Genomic DNA, 16,589 nt, shown 5'->3' on the forward strand with positions numbered 1-16,589 from the left:
TTGGAAGGGGTTTGGTCCTGAAGAGAGAACGTGGGAGCCCCGGGAGAACATCCATGCCCCTCTCATTCTTGCTAAATTTCTGTCTGGCCTAAAAAAGGGGGGGCCTAAAGGCGGGGGGTACTGTAGCGTCGGCGTCCCTGCCCTCTGCTAGGCAGGGACGCTGTTCCCCTCACCTCTCTGCTCCAAGCCCGGCGTCCTCCTCCCGCTCTGCTGGCAGCGCGCGCTCCTTCCCGGCCACTGTGCTTAGGGCGCGCGCGCGCGCGCTCCCTCCCTCTTAAAGGGGCCGCGCGCGCCGTCCTAAGGAGTCCCCGGCCAATGGCCGGAGGACTTCACCATATATAAGGCACCTCCTCCAAAATGGAGGTGCCCGAGCAATGTTGTTGCACTGTTCACTACTCTGCTTCAGCCCTCAGGTCCCGTTGCCAGTTACCTGTCAGTTACCTGCCTGATTCCTGCCAGAGTCCTGCCAGTTTGCTGTCTGTTTCCTGCCTGATATTCCTGCTACCTGCTTGCTAGCCTGAGGTCCGACGGTCTGCCTTCCTACTCCTGTCAGTCTGTCTATAGACCAGCTTGGCCGCTCACCTGGGAGCGCACATCTGCTACCTGCCTGCTAGCCTACCTGGAGGCTCCACCGTCACGTGCTGTGACCACCTGCTATTCCAGAGACTCTTGCCCGCTCACCTGGGAGCGCTCCTCCGCTACCTGCCTGCTTGCCTACCTGGAGGCTCCGCCGTCACGTGCTGTGACCACCTGCTATTCCAGAGACTCCTGCCCGCTCACCTGGGAGCGCTCCTCCGCTACCTGCCTGCTTGCCTACCTGGAGGCTCCGCCGTCACGTGCTGTGACCACCTGCTATTCCAGAGACTCTTGCCCGCTCACCTGGGAGCGCTCCTCCGCTACCTGCCTGTTTGCCTACCTGGAGGATCCGCCGTCACATGCTGTGACCACCTGTTCATCCAGAGACTCTCGCTTGCTCACCTGGGAGCACACATCTTCCATCTGCCTGCTAGCCTACCTGGAGGTTCAGCCATCACAGGTCGTACCTACCCTTTACCCAGAGACTGCCCCGGTCACTTGCCGTGACCTCCAGCCCGTTCATCCAGAGACTGCCCCGGTCACTTGCCGTGACCTCCAGCCCGTTCATTCAGAGACTGCCCCGGTCACTTGCCGTGACCTCCTGCCCGTTCACCCAGAGACTGTCCCGGTCACCTGCTGTGACTGCCTGCCCGTCTTCCCTGGTCGCCACCCGCTCCCTTACAAGGACCGCCCCCTTGTATAGTAGCTCAGAGGTTCCGCCTCCCAGACCCGTTACAGAGTGGAGGATGGCTGGTTGATGGACACCCCACGCAAACACGGCTATGGCGCCAACAAGGAGGAGGTAGAGTAATGTTTTGGGCTGGAATCATGGGGAGAGAGATTGTCGGCCCCTTTAGGATCCCTGAAGGGGTAAAGATGAACTCCATAATGTATGTGGAGATTCTCAAACAGCACTTCCTGCCATGGTTCAAGAAGAAGAACCGGGTATTCCGCAGCAAGATCATTTTCATGCATGATAATGCACCATCTCATGCTGCACATAACACATCTGCATCTCTGGCTGATATGGGCATAAAAGGGGACAAACTTATGGTGTGACCCCCATGCTCCCCTGACCTCAACCCCATTGAGAACCTCTGGAGCATCATCAAAAGGAGTGTCTATGATGGCGGGAGGCAGTTCACATCTAAGCAACAGCTCTGGGAGGGTATTCTGTCCTCATGCAAAACAATTGAAGCAGAAACCATCCAAAACCTGACAAATTCAATGGACGAGACAGTTCAGAAGCTCCTTTCGAACAAGGGGTCCTATGTAGTGTTGAGCCACCCCCGTAGTGTTCGAGTTCGGTTTGGTTCGTCGAACACCCGTGTGTTCGCCGAACTGTTCGTCGAACACCTTCGAACACCGTTAAAACCAATGGCAGGCAAACAAAAACACATAGAAACACATAGAAAACACCTTCAAAGGTGTCCAAAAGCTGACAAACTGCTCAGAAGACACAACTAACACATGGAAAAGTGACAAGTACATATAGCCATACGAAAAGAAAAGAGGTGGAGGAGTAAAAGGAGGGGGAGACACAGATATAGGCATGTCATGCCCTTCTAAAATCCAAAAAGTGAGAAGCCGACACGTTCAGTCCGCTCCTGCCCGTGCCACCTCCGCGTCGCCGGGTTTGTGCCAGAGCCGCGGTGAACCCTGACGGCCAGCCCCCCTCTCCCAATACTGGTGCCTGTCCGCTGGTGGGTCGAGCGAGCCCCCCTGTGGTGGAGGCAGCTCTAAGCTTTTTAATTTAAATTGTCTCTCTAATTTGAATGAATACACTTTAAATCCATTTACAAGGATCTATTGGAGGGCAAGTCTCATGCCAGCAGCCGCGTAATTCCAGCTCCAGTAGCGTCCACTAAAGCTGCTGCAGTTAAAAAGCTTTTATAAGGATCGAGCTCGGCTGTCCACCGCAAGGCATCCTACTGCCAGTCCCAGCCCCTATGCCTTGGGGTGCCTCCTGATGCTCTTCACTGAGTATCCCATGGTCCCGAAGCATTTCCTTTGAAAAAATTAAGTGTCCAAACTACAGGTGGTGTAGCTTGCTTAACAGCCGGGATAATCCGCTGACTAGCAGACACTGCTACTAGGCACAAAGTATTTCCTGGGCTAGATGCAGTTAAAAATTTGTAATTAGATACTCTCGTTGGATGCTGAGAAAGCATTCCATAGAGTCTCCTGGCACGCCATATATGATTCTCTTAAAAAGCTTTGGGTAGGGGTCTAGGGGACCCTTTTATAGCCAAAATCACGGCCCTGTATCGCAATACGTCACCTAGGCTGAAGATAAATGGAACTGTAGCACCCTGAGGGCTCGGTTGCTACAGAAGTATTGCACCTCACCCAGAGGTGTGATATCTCACTCTCAGGTAAGGATGTAGTGTGGATCAGGACCCGACACCTGCATGCATTACACCACATTGCCGTGGGGCAGGGCGACCAATATGCCCCTGAGATGGGCACGACAGTCCCTGTCCCTGGCTGGAGTGGGGGGAGGGAACACTGAGGAAGGGGAACCCTGTAGTGCAGGAGCAGGGAGGAAGCAGTTCCTGGGTGCATTGAGAAGGGAGTATAAAAGGTGGGCACCATCTTAGTTCAGTGCAGAGAAGTCTGAGCAGAAGTGGCAGGGAGCAGGGGCTCTGCATGAGCTCTGCTCCGGAGGCGGGCCTAGTAACAGAGGCCCAGGCCTGGAAGAGGGAGAAGGAAGGAAGAGGAGCGAAGAAGGCTCCAGGAACGAGAAACGAAGGGATCCCAGGGGTGCGGACGGGCGAGTCGCCACCGCACGCCCGAATCCACCTGCGTGGAGGGGTCAGGCCAAAGGGGGAGACCGGTCCCCGAAATTAGTGGAGGCAGGAAACGACCCTCAGCTAGAAACAGGAGGCTGTGACATTTTATGTGGCGCAGCCCCTCGCTACACCCGCTAGGAAGGCACCACATAGGGTCAGGGAAACTGGCACCAAGTTTACCAAGAGGGGGCCCGAGGCAGCCGGACAGAAGGGTTGGTAAGAAAGGCCAGACAAAGGACACACAAAGGGGGTCCTGTGAAGCGCTCCAAAGTTATCTGGGAATTGTCTGAGCCCCTCACCTGGTGAGCACAGTACGACGTGGGCAGCCGTTACCTGCAGACGTGGTCTGGATAATAAGAACTGTGAGTAAAGGCCCTGGACTGCATCACTGACTCCGTGTCGTTACTGCTGCTGCCCTGCACCATCACCCCCATCCTCCGCATACACTGCCCTGAGGCTATACTCCTCCCGTGGGGAGTTATGCTACGCTCTGCTGCACCCACAACACCAGCCTCAGCGGTCTGCCCTGGAGCGGCGGTTCACTCTGACCGCAATCCACGGGTGGCGTAGTCGGACATTTAAACATCAAAACCACATAAATAGTTCCGCCACTGGTTTGACCGCCCTGAGCCACGGAACCGGGTCGCCGCCACGGATACTACAACCACCAGCATCCACCAAAAAGGGTCCGGCTCCGGGTGTCCCAAGGCCCAGGGGGCGCGTCAGAACATTTTCATCACCTTTCACAATCACCAATGGGACAAGGCAGGGATGTTCTCTGTCCCCTCTCTTATACATCCTAGTGACGGAGCACCTGCTCTCATCAATTCGCCATAACCACAATATTAGGTGGATTGAGGTGGGAGGCACCGAGTACAAGTGCTCTCTATTTGCTGATGATGTCCTAGTATATATCACTCAATCACATATATCCATCCATGCTGTTATGGCTGAAATAGATCACTTTGTTACATTGTCAAATTTTAAAATCAATGCAGCGAAGTCTGAGGCCCTCGATGTCTCCCTCCCCAAATCCATATAGGATTCCATCCAGTCCAACTTTCCCTTTGCCTGGCCCTCACAGGGTATCAAATACTTAGGAATTCCTATTCATAGAGACCTCTCCCATCTATGTTATCTTAATTTTGGGCCCTTTATTGAACAACTCCATACAGACCACGGTTGGCAAGTTAGAACTGTAAGATTCACTACGTGAACCACTGGTGTTTTGTGGAAAAGCACATGTACACTGTGTTCCAAATTATTATGCAAAAAGTGTTTAGGAGTGATAAGGGAAGAATTTGTTTGTTTGTCAGTTAAACTCATTGATGGTGATGTGTGTCAGGGCTCTTTATATCACTGTAAGCAATTGCAGACACCTGTGCTAATTAGTTTGGCAGGTGTGTCCAATGAAAGGCAAGACTACTTAAGAAGGCTGTCTCACATTATTAAGCAGCCTACATTTTCTGCCAAAATGGGAAAGAAAAAGGATGTGTCGGCTGCTGAGAAGCAACAAATTGTGGAGTGTTTAGGTCAAGGCATGACTACAATCAACATTGTGCGATGATCAGGATGAAGTGTCTTGGCAATCAAGAAGTATGTAGCTGATTCACAGTACACACGTGTGCGTGCTGATAAGGGCAAATTGAGGACTCTTTCCTACAGGCAATTACGTCAGGTTGAAAGAGCAGCGGCAAAAAAGCCTTGTCATAGCAGCAGATAAGTTTTTGAAGCTGCTGGTGCCTCCAACGTCCCCCGAACAACAAGATGCAGGGTCCTTCAGAGGTTTGCAGCTGTGCATACGCCATCCTGTCGACCTCCTCTATCCACTTCACACAAGCAGAAACGGCTCCAGTGGGCCAAACATTACATGAAGACTGATTTCAAAACTGTTTTGTTCACGGATGAGTGCCGTGCAGCGCTCGATGGTCCAGATGGATGGAGTGGAGGATGGCTGGTTGATGGACACCCCACGCAAACACGGCTACAGCGCCAACAAGGAGGAGGTGGAGTAATGTTTTGGGCTGGAATCATGGGGAGAGAGATTGTCGGCCCCTTTAGGATCCCTGAAGGCGCTAAAGATGAACTCCATAATGTATGTGGATTTTCTCAAACAGTACTTCCTGCCATGGTTCAAGAAGAAGAACCGTGTATTTCACAGCAAGATCATTTTTTTGCATGATAATGCACCATCTCATGCTGCACATAAAACATCTGCATCTCTGGCTGATATGGGCATAAAAGGGGACAAACTTATGGTGTGACCCCCATGCTCCCCTGACCTCTACCCCATTCAGAACCTTTGGAGCATCATTAAAAGGAGTGTCTATGATGGCGGGAGGCAGTTCACATCTAAGCAACAGCTCTGGGAGGGTATTCTGTCCTCATGCAAAACAATTGAAGCAGAAACCATCCAAAACCTGACAAATTCAATGGACGAGAGAGTTCAGAAGCTCCTTTCGAACAAGGGGTCCTATGTGAAAATGTAACATCACCTAGAATAAAGTTTTGAGTTGAAAACTGTTTGATTTCAGTTTCTAACAACCTGCTAATGCTTATAATTTTAAAAATGACCATTTTTTTGGTCTTTATTAAAATGAAAAGGTTGATCGAAAAGTTTGGGGGATCTAAGAGTGTGGCAACCCAGTAGTCATGATTACTTCGAATTCTGACAATATGAGGGTCATGCTGCAGGTAGTGCAGCAAGAAGGCACTTATGTGTCTTGCGCATCTCGGAGCCCCAAAATTATTTTCCGGGCTAGATGCAGCTAAAAATTATTATTAATTTTAAATCTGGTGAAGCTTTAGTATAGATGGCCTAATAGGATCAGTGCTGCACACTGCTACAAAGCCCAAATTATTTTCCAGTCAAGATACAGATAAACATGATTAGTAATTTTAAATCTGGTGGAGCTTATTATAGATGGCCTAATAGAATCAGTGCTGCACACTGCTACAAAGCCCAAATTATTTTCCAGCCAAGATACAGATAAACATGATTAGTAATTTGAAAGCTTAAAACGGTTGGTAGGGTGATTTTAACCAATCATCAAGCTTTTACTCTCCCCAGGATGACACAGGGGTAGAAAAGTCGTTTCGGATCCATGATTTGTTCATCTTTATGAACGTGAGTCTGTCTACATTATCAGTGGAGAGCCGCGTGCGCTTATCTGTCAGCACACCACCAGCAGCGCTGAACACACGTTCAGACAGAACGCTGGCTGCGGGGCATGACAAGATCTCCAAGGCGTAAGTGGCTAGCTCCGGCCATTTATCCAGATTGGAAGCCCAAAAAGAGCAAGGGTCCAGTGACACAGTCATGGCTTCAATGTTTACTTGGAGATACTCCTGTACCATCGTCTCTAGGCGTTGACTATGTGTCAGACTTCTTGTCTCCTGTGGCCTTGCAAAGGATGGGCTAAAAAAGTGGTGAAATGATTCCGCAAAATTGATGTTACCAGCAGATACTGTGGTTCTGTTATGGTTTGAGTGCTGAACACTTGACGGTCCCACGGTTGGCAAGTTGGAACTGTGAGATTCACTACGTGCAACACTGGTATTTTGTGGAAAAGCACATGTAAGATTCTGCAACAGTCTCTGCTGATACTCCTGCATGCGTGCATCTCTTTCTATGGCAGGAATAATTTCTGCAAATTTACTTTTGTACCGGGGATCTAACAGTGTGGCAACCCAGTAGTCAGGATTATTTCTAATTCTCACAATTCGAGGGTCATGTTGCAGGTAGTGCAGCAAGAAGGCACTCATGTGTCTTGCGCATCCAGGAGCACCAAGTCCCTGTTGTGTTGGTGGCGAGGTAACAATCATGCTTCCTTCCTCTGCCCTCTAGCCCCAACCTCGCACAACAGAAATGTGATCATGGTCTCCCTCATCTGATGAGTCTTCCATCAGTCGTCCTCCACTTCTTCCTGGGCTCCTGCACCTTCCTCACTAGTTTGGCTGCTACCATGCGCCCTGGTAAAACCATCTCCCCCACCCTCACATGCTTGCCGCCTTGGTGCTGCCGACCGTCTGGACCTTGCAGATGTTAGCCCTTCCGCATACAACTCCTCCTCCTCTACCTCCTCTTGTGCCACCACCTGACTCCGAATTCTGTTTAACATGTGCTCCAGCATGTAAATCACCAGAATAGTCATGCAGATAATGGCATCGTCAGCAATAAACATCTTCGTCGCCATTTCAAAACTGTGCAGAAGGGTGCATAGGTCCCTGATCTGAGACCACTCCTCCATCGTGATTTGCCCCACCTCTGGATCTCGTTGGCCCAGGCTATACATCAGAATGTATTGCACCAGGGCTTGTCGGTGCTGCCACAGTCGCTGCAACATGTGCAGAGTTGAATTCCACCCGGTAGGCACATCGCATTTTAGCCAGTGAAGTGGCAGGCCCAACGGCTTCAGTAGAGATGTAAGTCGCTGAGCTGCGGGATGCGAACGGCGGAAGTGAGCACACAGCGACCGTGCCCTCTGTATGGAGTATGTATACAGTATGGAGGACTATGTGATGCCCATAATACTGTATGGAGGACTATGTGGTGCCCATAACAGTGTATGGAGGACTATATGGTGCCCATAACACTGTATGGAGGACTATGTGGTGCCCATAACACTGTGTGGAGAACTGTGTGGTGCCCATAATACTTTATGGAGGACAGTGTGGTGCCCATAATACTGTATGGTGGACTATGTGGTGCCAATAATACTGTATGGAGGACTATGTGGTGCCCACTCTACTGTATGGAGGACTATGTGGTGCCCATAATACTGTATGAAGGACTATGTGGTGCCCATAATACTGTATGGACAACTATGTGGTGCCTATAATACTGTATGGAGGACTATGTGGTGCCCATAATACTGTATGGAGGACTATGTGATGCCCATAATACTGTATGGAGGACTATGTGATGCCCATAATACTGTATGAAGGACTATGTGGTGCCCATAACAGGGTATGGAGGACTATGTGGTGCCCATAACACTGTATGGAGTACTATGTGGTGCCCATAACACTGTATGTAGGACTGTGTGGTGCCCATAATACTGTATGGAGGACTATGTGGTGCCCATAACAGTGTATGGAGGACTATATGGTGCCCATAACACTGTATGGAGTACTATGTGGTGCCCATAACACTGTATGGAGGACTGTGTGGTGCCCATAATACTGTATGGAGAACTATGTGGTGCCTATAACGCTGTATGGAGGCCTAAGTGGTGCCCATAACAGTACATGGAGGACTATGTGGTGCCCATAACAGTGTATGGAGGACTATGTGGTGCCAATAACACTGTATGGAGGACTATGTGGTGCCCATAACACTGTATGGAGGACTATGTGGTGACCATAATACTGTATGGAGAACTATGTGGTGCCTATAATACTGTATAGAGGCCTATGTGGTGCCTATAATACTGTATGGAGGACTATGTGATGCCCATAATACTGTATTGAGGACTATGTGGTGTCCATAACAGTGTATGGAGGACTATATGGTGCCCATAACACTGTATGGAGGACTATGTGGTACCCATAATACTGTATGGAGGACTATACTGTGTGGTCTCCACTGTGCACTGCGAGGATTCGCCGGTTTCTGAGCTATTGTAGAATTTAAAATAGGCTAGAATTATAACTCGTTTGAAGCCAGGAAAATGCCCGGGGGTTCGGGAGAACTATAGACCCATTTCTCTTTTGAACTGTGATGTTAAAATATTTTCAAAATGAATAGCTTCTGGGGTAAGTAAGGTGATACCTCACTTAGTGGCCCAGACCAGGTTGGATTTGTGACAGGACGGTAAAGCGAAGGATGGAACGAGATGGATGATAAATTTAATTACGATAGCAGAGCTGTCCGGTAATCCTAGTGCACTCTTGTCCTTGTATGCCGAGACGGCCTTTGATCGGGTGCACTGGGGATACCTGGAGGAAGTTTTCACAAAATTTGGTCTCTTGGGTTTTATTAGATCTGTAACTAGATCCTTGTTTTCCAATCCTAGGGCAGTGGTTTCATCTCCGGGTTCTATGTCCTCTAAGTTTAATATCACTAATGGAACCCTCCAGGGGTGCCCACTATCCCCAATTATTTTACATTGGAACCTTTGGCGGAGTCCATCCTTGTTAATCCAGATATTTCAGACATAAAAGTAGGTGATTTGGATCATGTAATCGGACTTTATTCGGACAATGTTATTTTAACGTGCACAAATGCGGAAAAATCCCTCCAGGCCATTAACAGAAATTTGGTGAATCTTTCCGCTGTTTCATACTATAAACTTAACGGTAGAGTTGAGCCACCCCCGTAGTGTTCGAGTTCGGTTCGTCGAACACCCGTATGTTCGTCGAACTGTTCGTTGAACACCTGCGAACACCGTTAAAACCAATGGCAGGCAAACAAAAACACATAGAAACACACAGAAAACACCTTCAAAGGTGTCCAAAAGCTGACAAACTGCTCAGAAGACACAACTAACACATGGAAAAGTGACAAGTACATATAGTCATGCGAAAAGAAAAGAGGAGGAGGAGTAAAAGGAGGGGGAGACACAGATATAGGCATGTCATGCCCTTCTAAAACCAAAAAAGTGCGAAGCTGACACGGCCAGTCCGTTCCTGCCCGTGCGACCTCCGTGTCGCCGGGTTTGTGCCAGAGCTGCGGTGGACCCTGACGGCCAGCCCCCCTCTCCCAATACTGGTGCCTGTCCGCTGGTGGGTCGAGCGAGCCCCCCTGCGGTTGAGGCAGGTCTAAGCTTTTTAATTTAAATTGTCTCTGTAATTTGAATGAGTACACTTTAAATCCTTTTACAAGAATCTCTGGAGGGCAAGTCTCATGCCAGCAGCCGCGTAATTCCAGCTCCAGTAGCGTCCACTAAAGCTGCTGCAGTGAAAAAGCTTTTATAAGGATCGAGCTTGGCGGTCCACCGCAAGGCGTCCCACTGCCAGTCCCAGCCCCTGTGCCTTGGGGTGCCTCCACGATGCTCTTCACTGAGTGTCCCGGGGGCCCGAAGCATTTCCTTTGAAAAAATTAAGTGTCCAAACTACAGGTGGTGTAGCTTGCTTAACAGGTGGGATAATAAGCTGACTAGCAGACACTGCTACCACGTCCAAAGTATTTCCTGGGCTAGATGCAGTTAAAAATTTGTAATTAGATCTACAGGCGGTGGCTACTCCGCTGACTAGCAGACACTGCTACTAGGCCCAAAGTATTGCCTGGGCTAGATGCAGTTAAAAATTTGTAATTAGATACTCTCGTTGGATGCTGAGAAAGCATTCCATAAAGTCTCCTGGCACGCCATATATTATTCTCTTAAAAAGCTTGGGGTAGGGGTCTAGGGGACCCTTTTATAGCCAGAATCATGGCCCTGTATCGCAATCCGTCAGCTAGGCTGAAGATAAATGGAACATTGTCATCACCTTTCATAATGACCAATGGGACAAGGCAGGGATGTCCTCTGTCCCCTCTCTTATACATCCTAGTGACGGAGCACCTGCTCTCATCAATTCGCCATAACCCCAATATTAGGTGGATTGAGGTGGGAGGCACCGAGTACAAGTGCTCTGCATTTGCTGATGATGTCTTAGTATATATCACTCAATCACATATATCCATCCCTACTGTTATGGCTGAAATAGATCACCTTGTTACATGGTCAAATTTTAAAATCAATGCAGCGAAGTCTGAGGCCCTCGATGTCTCCCTCCCCAAATCCATACAGGATTCCATCCAGTGCAACTTTCCCTTTGCCTGGCCCTCACAGGGTATCAAATACTTAGGAATTCGTATTCATAGAGACCTCTCCCGTCTATTTTATCTTAATTTTGGGCCCTTTATTGAACAACTCCATAAAGATCTTACTTCTTGGATGGTGAAGGATTTTTCCTGGTTCGGCAGAATAAGTATACTAAAAATGAACGTCCTACCTAAACTCTTATACCTCTTCCAAACCATTCCCTTGGTAATTCCCTCAAATTTTTGGAAAAGACTACGCAGTAGCTTTTAGTCTCCCCAGGATGACACAGGTGGGGCAGATGGTGGTTGTCCCAACCTGCTAGGCCGCATTGTAGCACAGTGAGCTTCGCACTGCAACTTATGCTTCATATCCATGTGACGGTTCATGCATGAAGTACTCAAACTATGTATTTTTTGGCCTCTACTTAGCTTTTGGTGACAAATGTTACAGATAACACGAGTTGGGTCATCCTTAGCGATCTGAAAAAATGCACAGGCTATGCAAGGTTTAGAGCCCATGCGACTCTGCTACTAGCAATACTATCAAATGATTGGCTGGGTTAGATGCAGAGCATCTGGGTTTGGTTGAGGGTCCCCACAGTCTGCCTAGGCTAGATGCAGTTAAAAATTCTCATTAGATACACAGGCGGTGTAGCTTGCTTCGCAGCTGGGCTAATACGCCCTGTCAGGCAAAATGTATTTTTGGTCCCAGTTTTAAAAAATGAAAGCTGTCTTAAATTTCCACCCCTGTCCATTGGTAAGACATAGAACTGCAGTGCTGGCCCCCACCCTAAGAATTTTTATTAGCGTCGTAAACCCTCAGTGTAGAGCAGTTTCTAGCTCAAACTAGATTATTCCCTCCAAAATTCCCATTGTTTAAAAGCTTGTACAGTTAATGTAGAATTTAGTACCGCACAGGACTGTCACTAACCGAAGGACCACATTTTTGGAATGCTCACATTTTCCTGGTTACAATGATATATTTTTCATAACTGGGATACCCCCAGAAATCGAGGAATTGGTTTCTTAGCTTCAGAGCATCATAGAGAGGTCCTGTTTAATATCCATCTGCTTGAAAATTAGTGACGGCCAACATGATGTCTCCATCTTGGATGTGGGACCCCCCCCCCACACCAAGATATGAAATCTGAAGGTTTTTATGTTCTATGCAGCTGGGTGGTTTCACAAAACCGAGCCCCCTTGTGAGGTGAACAAAATGGGTGTTTCCTAATCGTTTGGCCCGTTAGTAAAAACCAGAACGGCCATTTTCCAAGTCATTCTTCTCAGGGACGTCAGACGCATGCCCACCACGCTGCGTAGAAGAATCACCTCTAAATTCCGGGGAGCTGTCCCCCCCACAGAATCTGAGACCCTCACCTTGTGAAGCAGGTTTTGCTATTACTTATCCCTTTTATTTTAATAACTGTTTATGCATATATGTAAATTGTCTCTTTTGTAATATCTTGTATATATTTTGTAAACACTGCCCCCCTTTTGGGAGTAAATCCTTAATATTTACCAGTTTCGTTCTTCATGTCCTATGTCGAGCAAACACATTCCTCACCCGCTAATTCACGTTACCTACCAGGTACCTGATCCACCTGTTAAGCGATCGGTGGTGGCAGTATACCAGTATTTATGTGATATTGTGGTTTGAGGGTGGCTGGTCAGAGGTATATACGTTCCTGGAAGGAACTGGTGGTATATATACGTCCTGCCACATCACGTGCAGCAATAGTCGACATAAAATAGAGCAGCTGCATCCGTGCTTATCCTCGGTCAATACCGTGTTTGACCAGCAGGATAAGGGGGCGCCAGAGAGCTGCAAGGTCTGACCCAAAAGTGGGTGTCATTTTCGTGACACGCCCAAAGTATTGGTAGACTCTATACTAAATAAGGAAGGATTCACTGACTGTGGTGGCCCCTCCGTGGGCCATGGCGATTGGTGGAGATTTGGTGGATGATTATAGGAGAAAGCTCCTTAATAGAGAAAGTTGGTGGATTTATACTTTAAATACACGTGTACCAGCGGGTTTAAACATCAGACATGATTTGATGTATGAGATTATGAGTGATCATTTATAGATTATTATTATATGTATGTTCCCTTTTTCTTCTTTTCTTTTTGATTATTTACATTTATATGCATTGTTTCTATGCTATACGATTTTAACATGGTGCATGTGTTTAAATTTCTGATTAACTCAGCCTTGAACAGGTGCATAGCAGGACATGACATATAAATACCACTTCCTTGCTGTTTTTTTGCTATGCAATGATTAAGAACTCGTATATATATTGTGCAGAAAGAAGGGTGAAAGTCCGCCCAGGCGGGAGGAAATTGGAGTTTCATAACACATATTTGAACTGGAGAGGTATTAGAGGCCTGCAATGGCCACAGGTACTAATGGAGGTAATCAAGGCAGGGAGAGAGGCAAGAGGTCCGGTCATCTTAGTTATACAGGCCGGGGGAAATCACATAGCTTACCACAAGAGCGCATAACTAATGGCAATAATGAAACTAGACACTGAGCGCTTCAGAGAATTTTTCACAAAACTAACTATAGTATGGTCAGAGATTGTGCCGAGAACGGTATAGCAAGGTGCGTGAGACATCACGCCCATCGAACGGACAAGTCAGGTAATAAATATTCGGATGGCAAAATTTATAAGAGACAGAGGCCGTGTAGTGATACGACACCAACAAATGGAAGGAGATAAAGCAGGCCTCATACGGCCCGATGGTGTTCACTTAATGGATATTGGACTGGACATATTCCTGTCAGGACTCCAGGACGGAGTGGAACAAGCGTTAAGAGTGATGGATGGGGGTCGGAGTCCTGCATACAAGTAAGCAGGATCCTCCGTGGCCTGGAAATAGAAAGGACATGTTGGAGAGTTACACTTGTTGGCCAACTTGCCGTTGTGTAGACTGGAGACACAGGGCATGCTGCAACAAGCTGAATTATTTTAGAAATAAAATGCATTTCTAATGGAATGAGTATAAACAGTTAATAAAGCTGTGAACGATCCTCACCCATCCAGTTGTAAGAGTTACATGATTGTATTGTCAATAAAAGGGGGGCATTAGGGGGCTGAGCGTCTGGGTTTGGTTAGTGGTCCCCACAGTCTGCCTAGGCTAGATGCATTTAAAAATCATTATTAGATACACAGGCGGTGCAGCTTGCTTCGCAGCTGGGTTACTACGCTGACTAGCAGACACTGAAGCTTTTGAGCAGACCTCTGAGTAAACAGCTCTTCAGACTCAACCATCTGTGTTACCCCAAGCCATAGTGTATGTATTTTCTTACGGTTAAAAGGGGGGGGGGGAGAACCAACCCACCTCTAATTGACGATGGCAACGTCACGTAAAACAAAGCAAGGGAACTCCAAAAAGAGTCTCCATTTTTTCCAAAAATTTGAGGCACAGACACCACTTAAGTGGCATCAATTGCCCCAGAGTTGCTTAAAACGGTTGGTTAGAATGAGTACCACAAAATTATTTTCCAGACAAGATGCAGCTAAAAATTATTAGTAATTTGCAAACTGGTAGTATAGATGGCATAATAGAATGAGTACCGCACACTGCTACAGGCCCAAAATTATTTTCCAGACAAGATGCAGCTAAAAATTATTAGTAATTTGAAAGCTTAAAATGGTTGGTGAGGTGATTTTACGAAATCCTCCAGCTTTTACTCTCCCCAGGATGACACAGGGGTAGAAAAGTCCTTGCGGATCCATGATTTGTTCATCTTTATGAACGTGAGTCTGTCTACATTCTCAGTGGACAGCCGCGTGCGCTTATCTGTCAGCACACCACCAGCAGCGCTGAACACACGTTCAGAGAGAACGCTGGCTGCGGGGCATGACAAGATCTCCAAGGCGTAAGTGGCGAGCTCCGGCCATTTATCCAGATTGGAAGCCCAAAAAGAGCAAGGGTCCAGTGACACAGTCATGGCTTCGATGTTTACTTGGAGATACTCCTGTACCATCATCTCTAGGCGTTGACTATGAGTCAGACTTCTTGTCTCCTGTGGCCTTGCAAAGGATAGGCTAAAAAAGCTGTGAAATGATTCCGCAAAATTGCTGTTACCAGCAGATACTGTATTTCTGTTACGGTTTGAGTGCTGAACACTCGACAGTCTCACGGTTGGCAAGTTAGAACTGTGAGATTCACTACGTACACAACTGGTGGTTTGTGGAAAAGCACATGTAAGATTCTGCAACAGTCTCTGCTGATACTCCTGCATACGTGAATCCCTTTCTATGGCAGGAATTATTTCGGCAAATTTACTTTTGTACCGGGGATCTAACAGTGTGGCAACCCAGTAGTCAGGATTATTTCTAATTCTGACAATTCGAGGGTCATGTTGCAGGTAGTGCAGCAAGAAGGCACTCATGTGTCTTGCGCATCCAGGAGCACCAAGTCCCCGTTGTGTTGGTGGCGAGGTAACAATCATGCTTCCTTCCTCTGCCCTCTCCCCCCAACCTCGCACAACAGAAATGTGATCAAGGTCTCCCTCATCTGATGAGTCTTCCATCAGTTCGTCCTCCACTTCTTCCTGGGCTCCTGCACCTTCCTCACTAGTTTGGCTGCTACCATGCGCCCTGGTAAATCCATCTCCCCCACCCTCACATGCCTGCCGCCTTGGTGCTGCCGACCGTCTGAACCTTGCAGATGTTAGCCCTTCCGCATACAACTCCTCTACTTCCTCCACCTCCTCTTGTCGCACCACCTGACTCCGAATTCTGTTTAACATGTGCTCCAGCATGTAAAGCACCGGAATAGTCATGCTGATAATGGCATCGTCAGCACTAAACATCTTCGTCGCCATTTCAAAACTGTGCAGAAGGGTGCATAGGTCCCTGATCTGAGACCACTCCTCCAGCGTGATTTGCCCCACCTCTGGATCCCGTTGGCCCAGGCTATACATCAGAACGTATTGCACCAGGGCTTGTCGGTGCTGCCACAGTTGCTGCAACATGTGCAGAGTTGAATTCCACCGGGTAGGCACATCGCATTTTAGTCGGTGAAGTGGCAGGCCCAACGACTTCTGTAGAGATGTAAGTCGCTGAGTTGCGGGATGCGAACGGCAGAAGTGAGCACACAGCGACCGTGCCCTCTGCAGAAGGCCATCTAGTCCGGGATAGTGGGCTAAAAATTGCTGGACAACCAGGTTCAACACGTGAGCCATACAAGGCACGTGTGTGACATTGCCCCGGTGAAGGGCCGCACCCAGGTTTGCAGCATTGTCGCACACGGCCTTCTCTGGTTTCAGGTCCAGTGGAGACAACCATTCTTGAAACTGGTTCTCCAGAGCTGACCACAACTCCTCAGCTGTGTGACTCACATTTCCCAGACATTTCAAAGTAAAAACCGCCTGATGACATTGAGCTCTGCTGCCAGCATAGTAAGGAGGTGGGCAGTATCCCTTCTGCGCAGTTAGAAAGCGTGTGGCATGACCAGACAGGCT

The sequence above is a fragment of the Phyllobates terribilis genome, unplaced genomic scaffold, assembly GCF_046119375.1.
Source record: "Phyllobates terribilis strain yellow unplaced genomic scaffold, ASM4611937v1 Scaffold_2__4_contigs__length_985480577, whole genome shotgun sequence".
NCBI lineage: Eukaryota > Metazoa > Chordata > Amphibia > Anura > Dendrobatidae > Phyllobates > Phyllobates terribilis.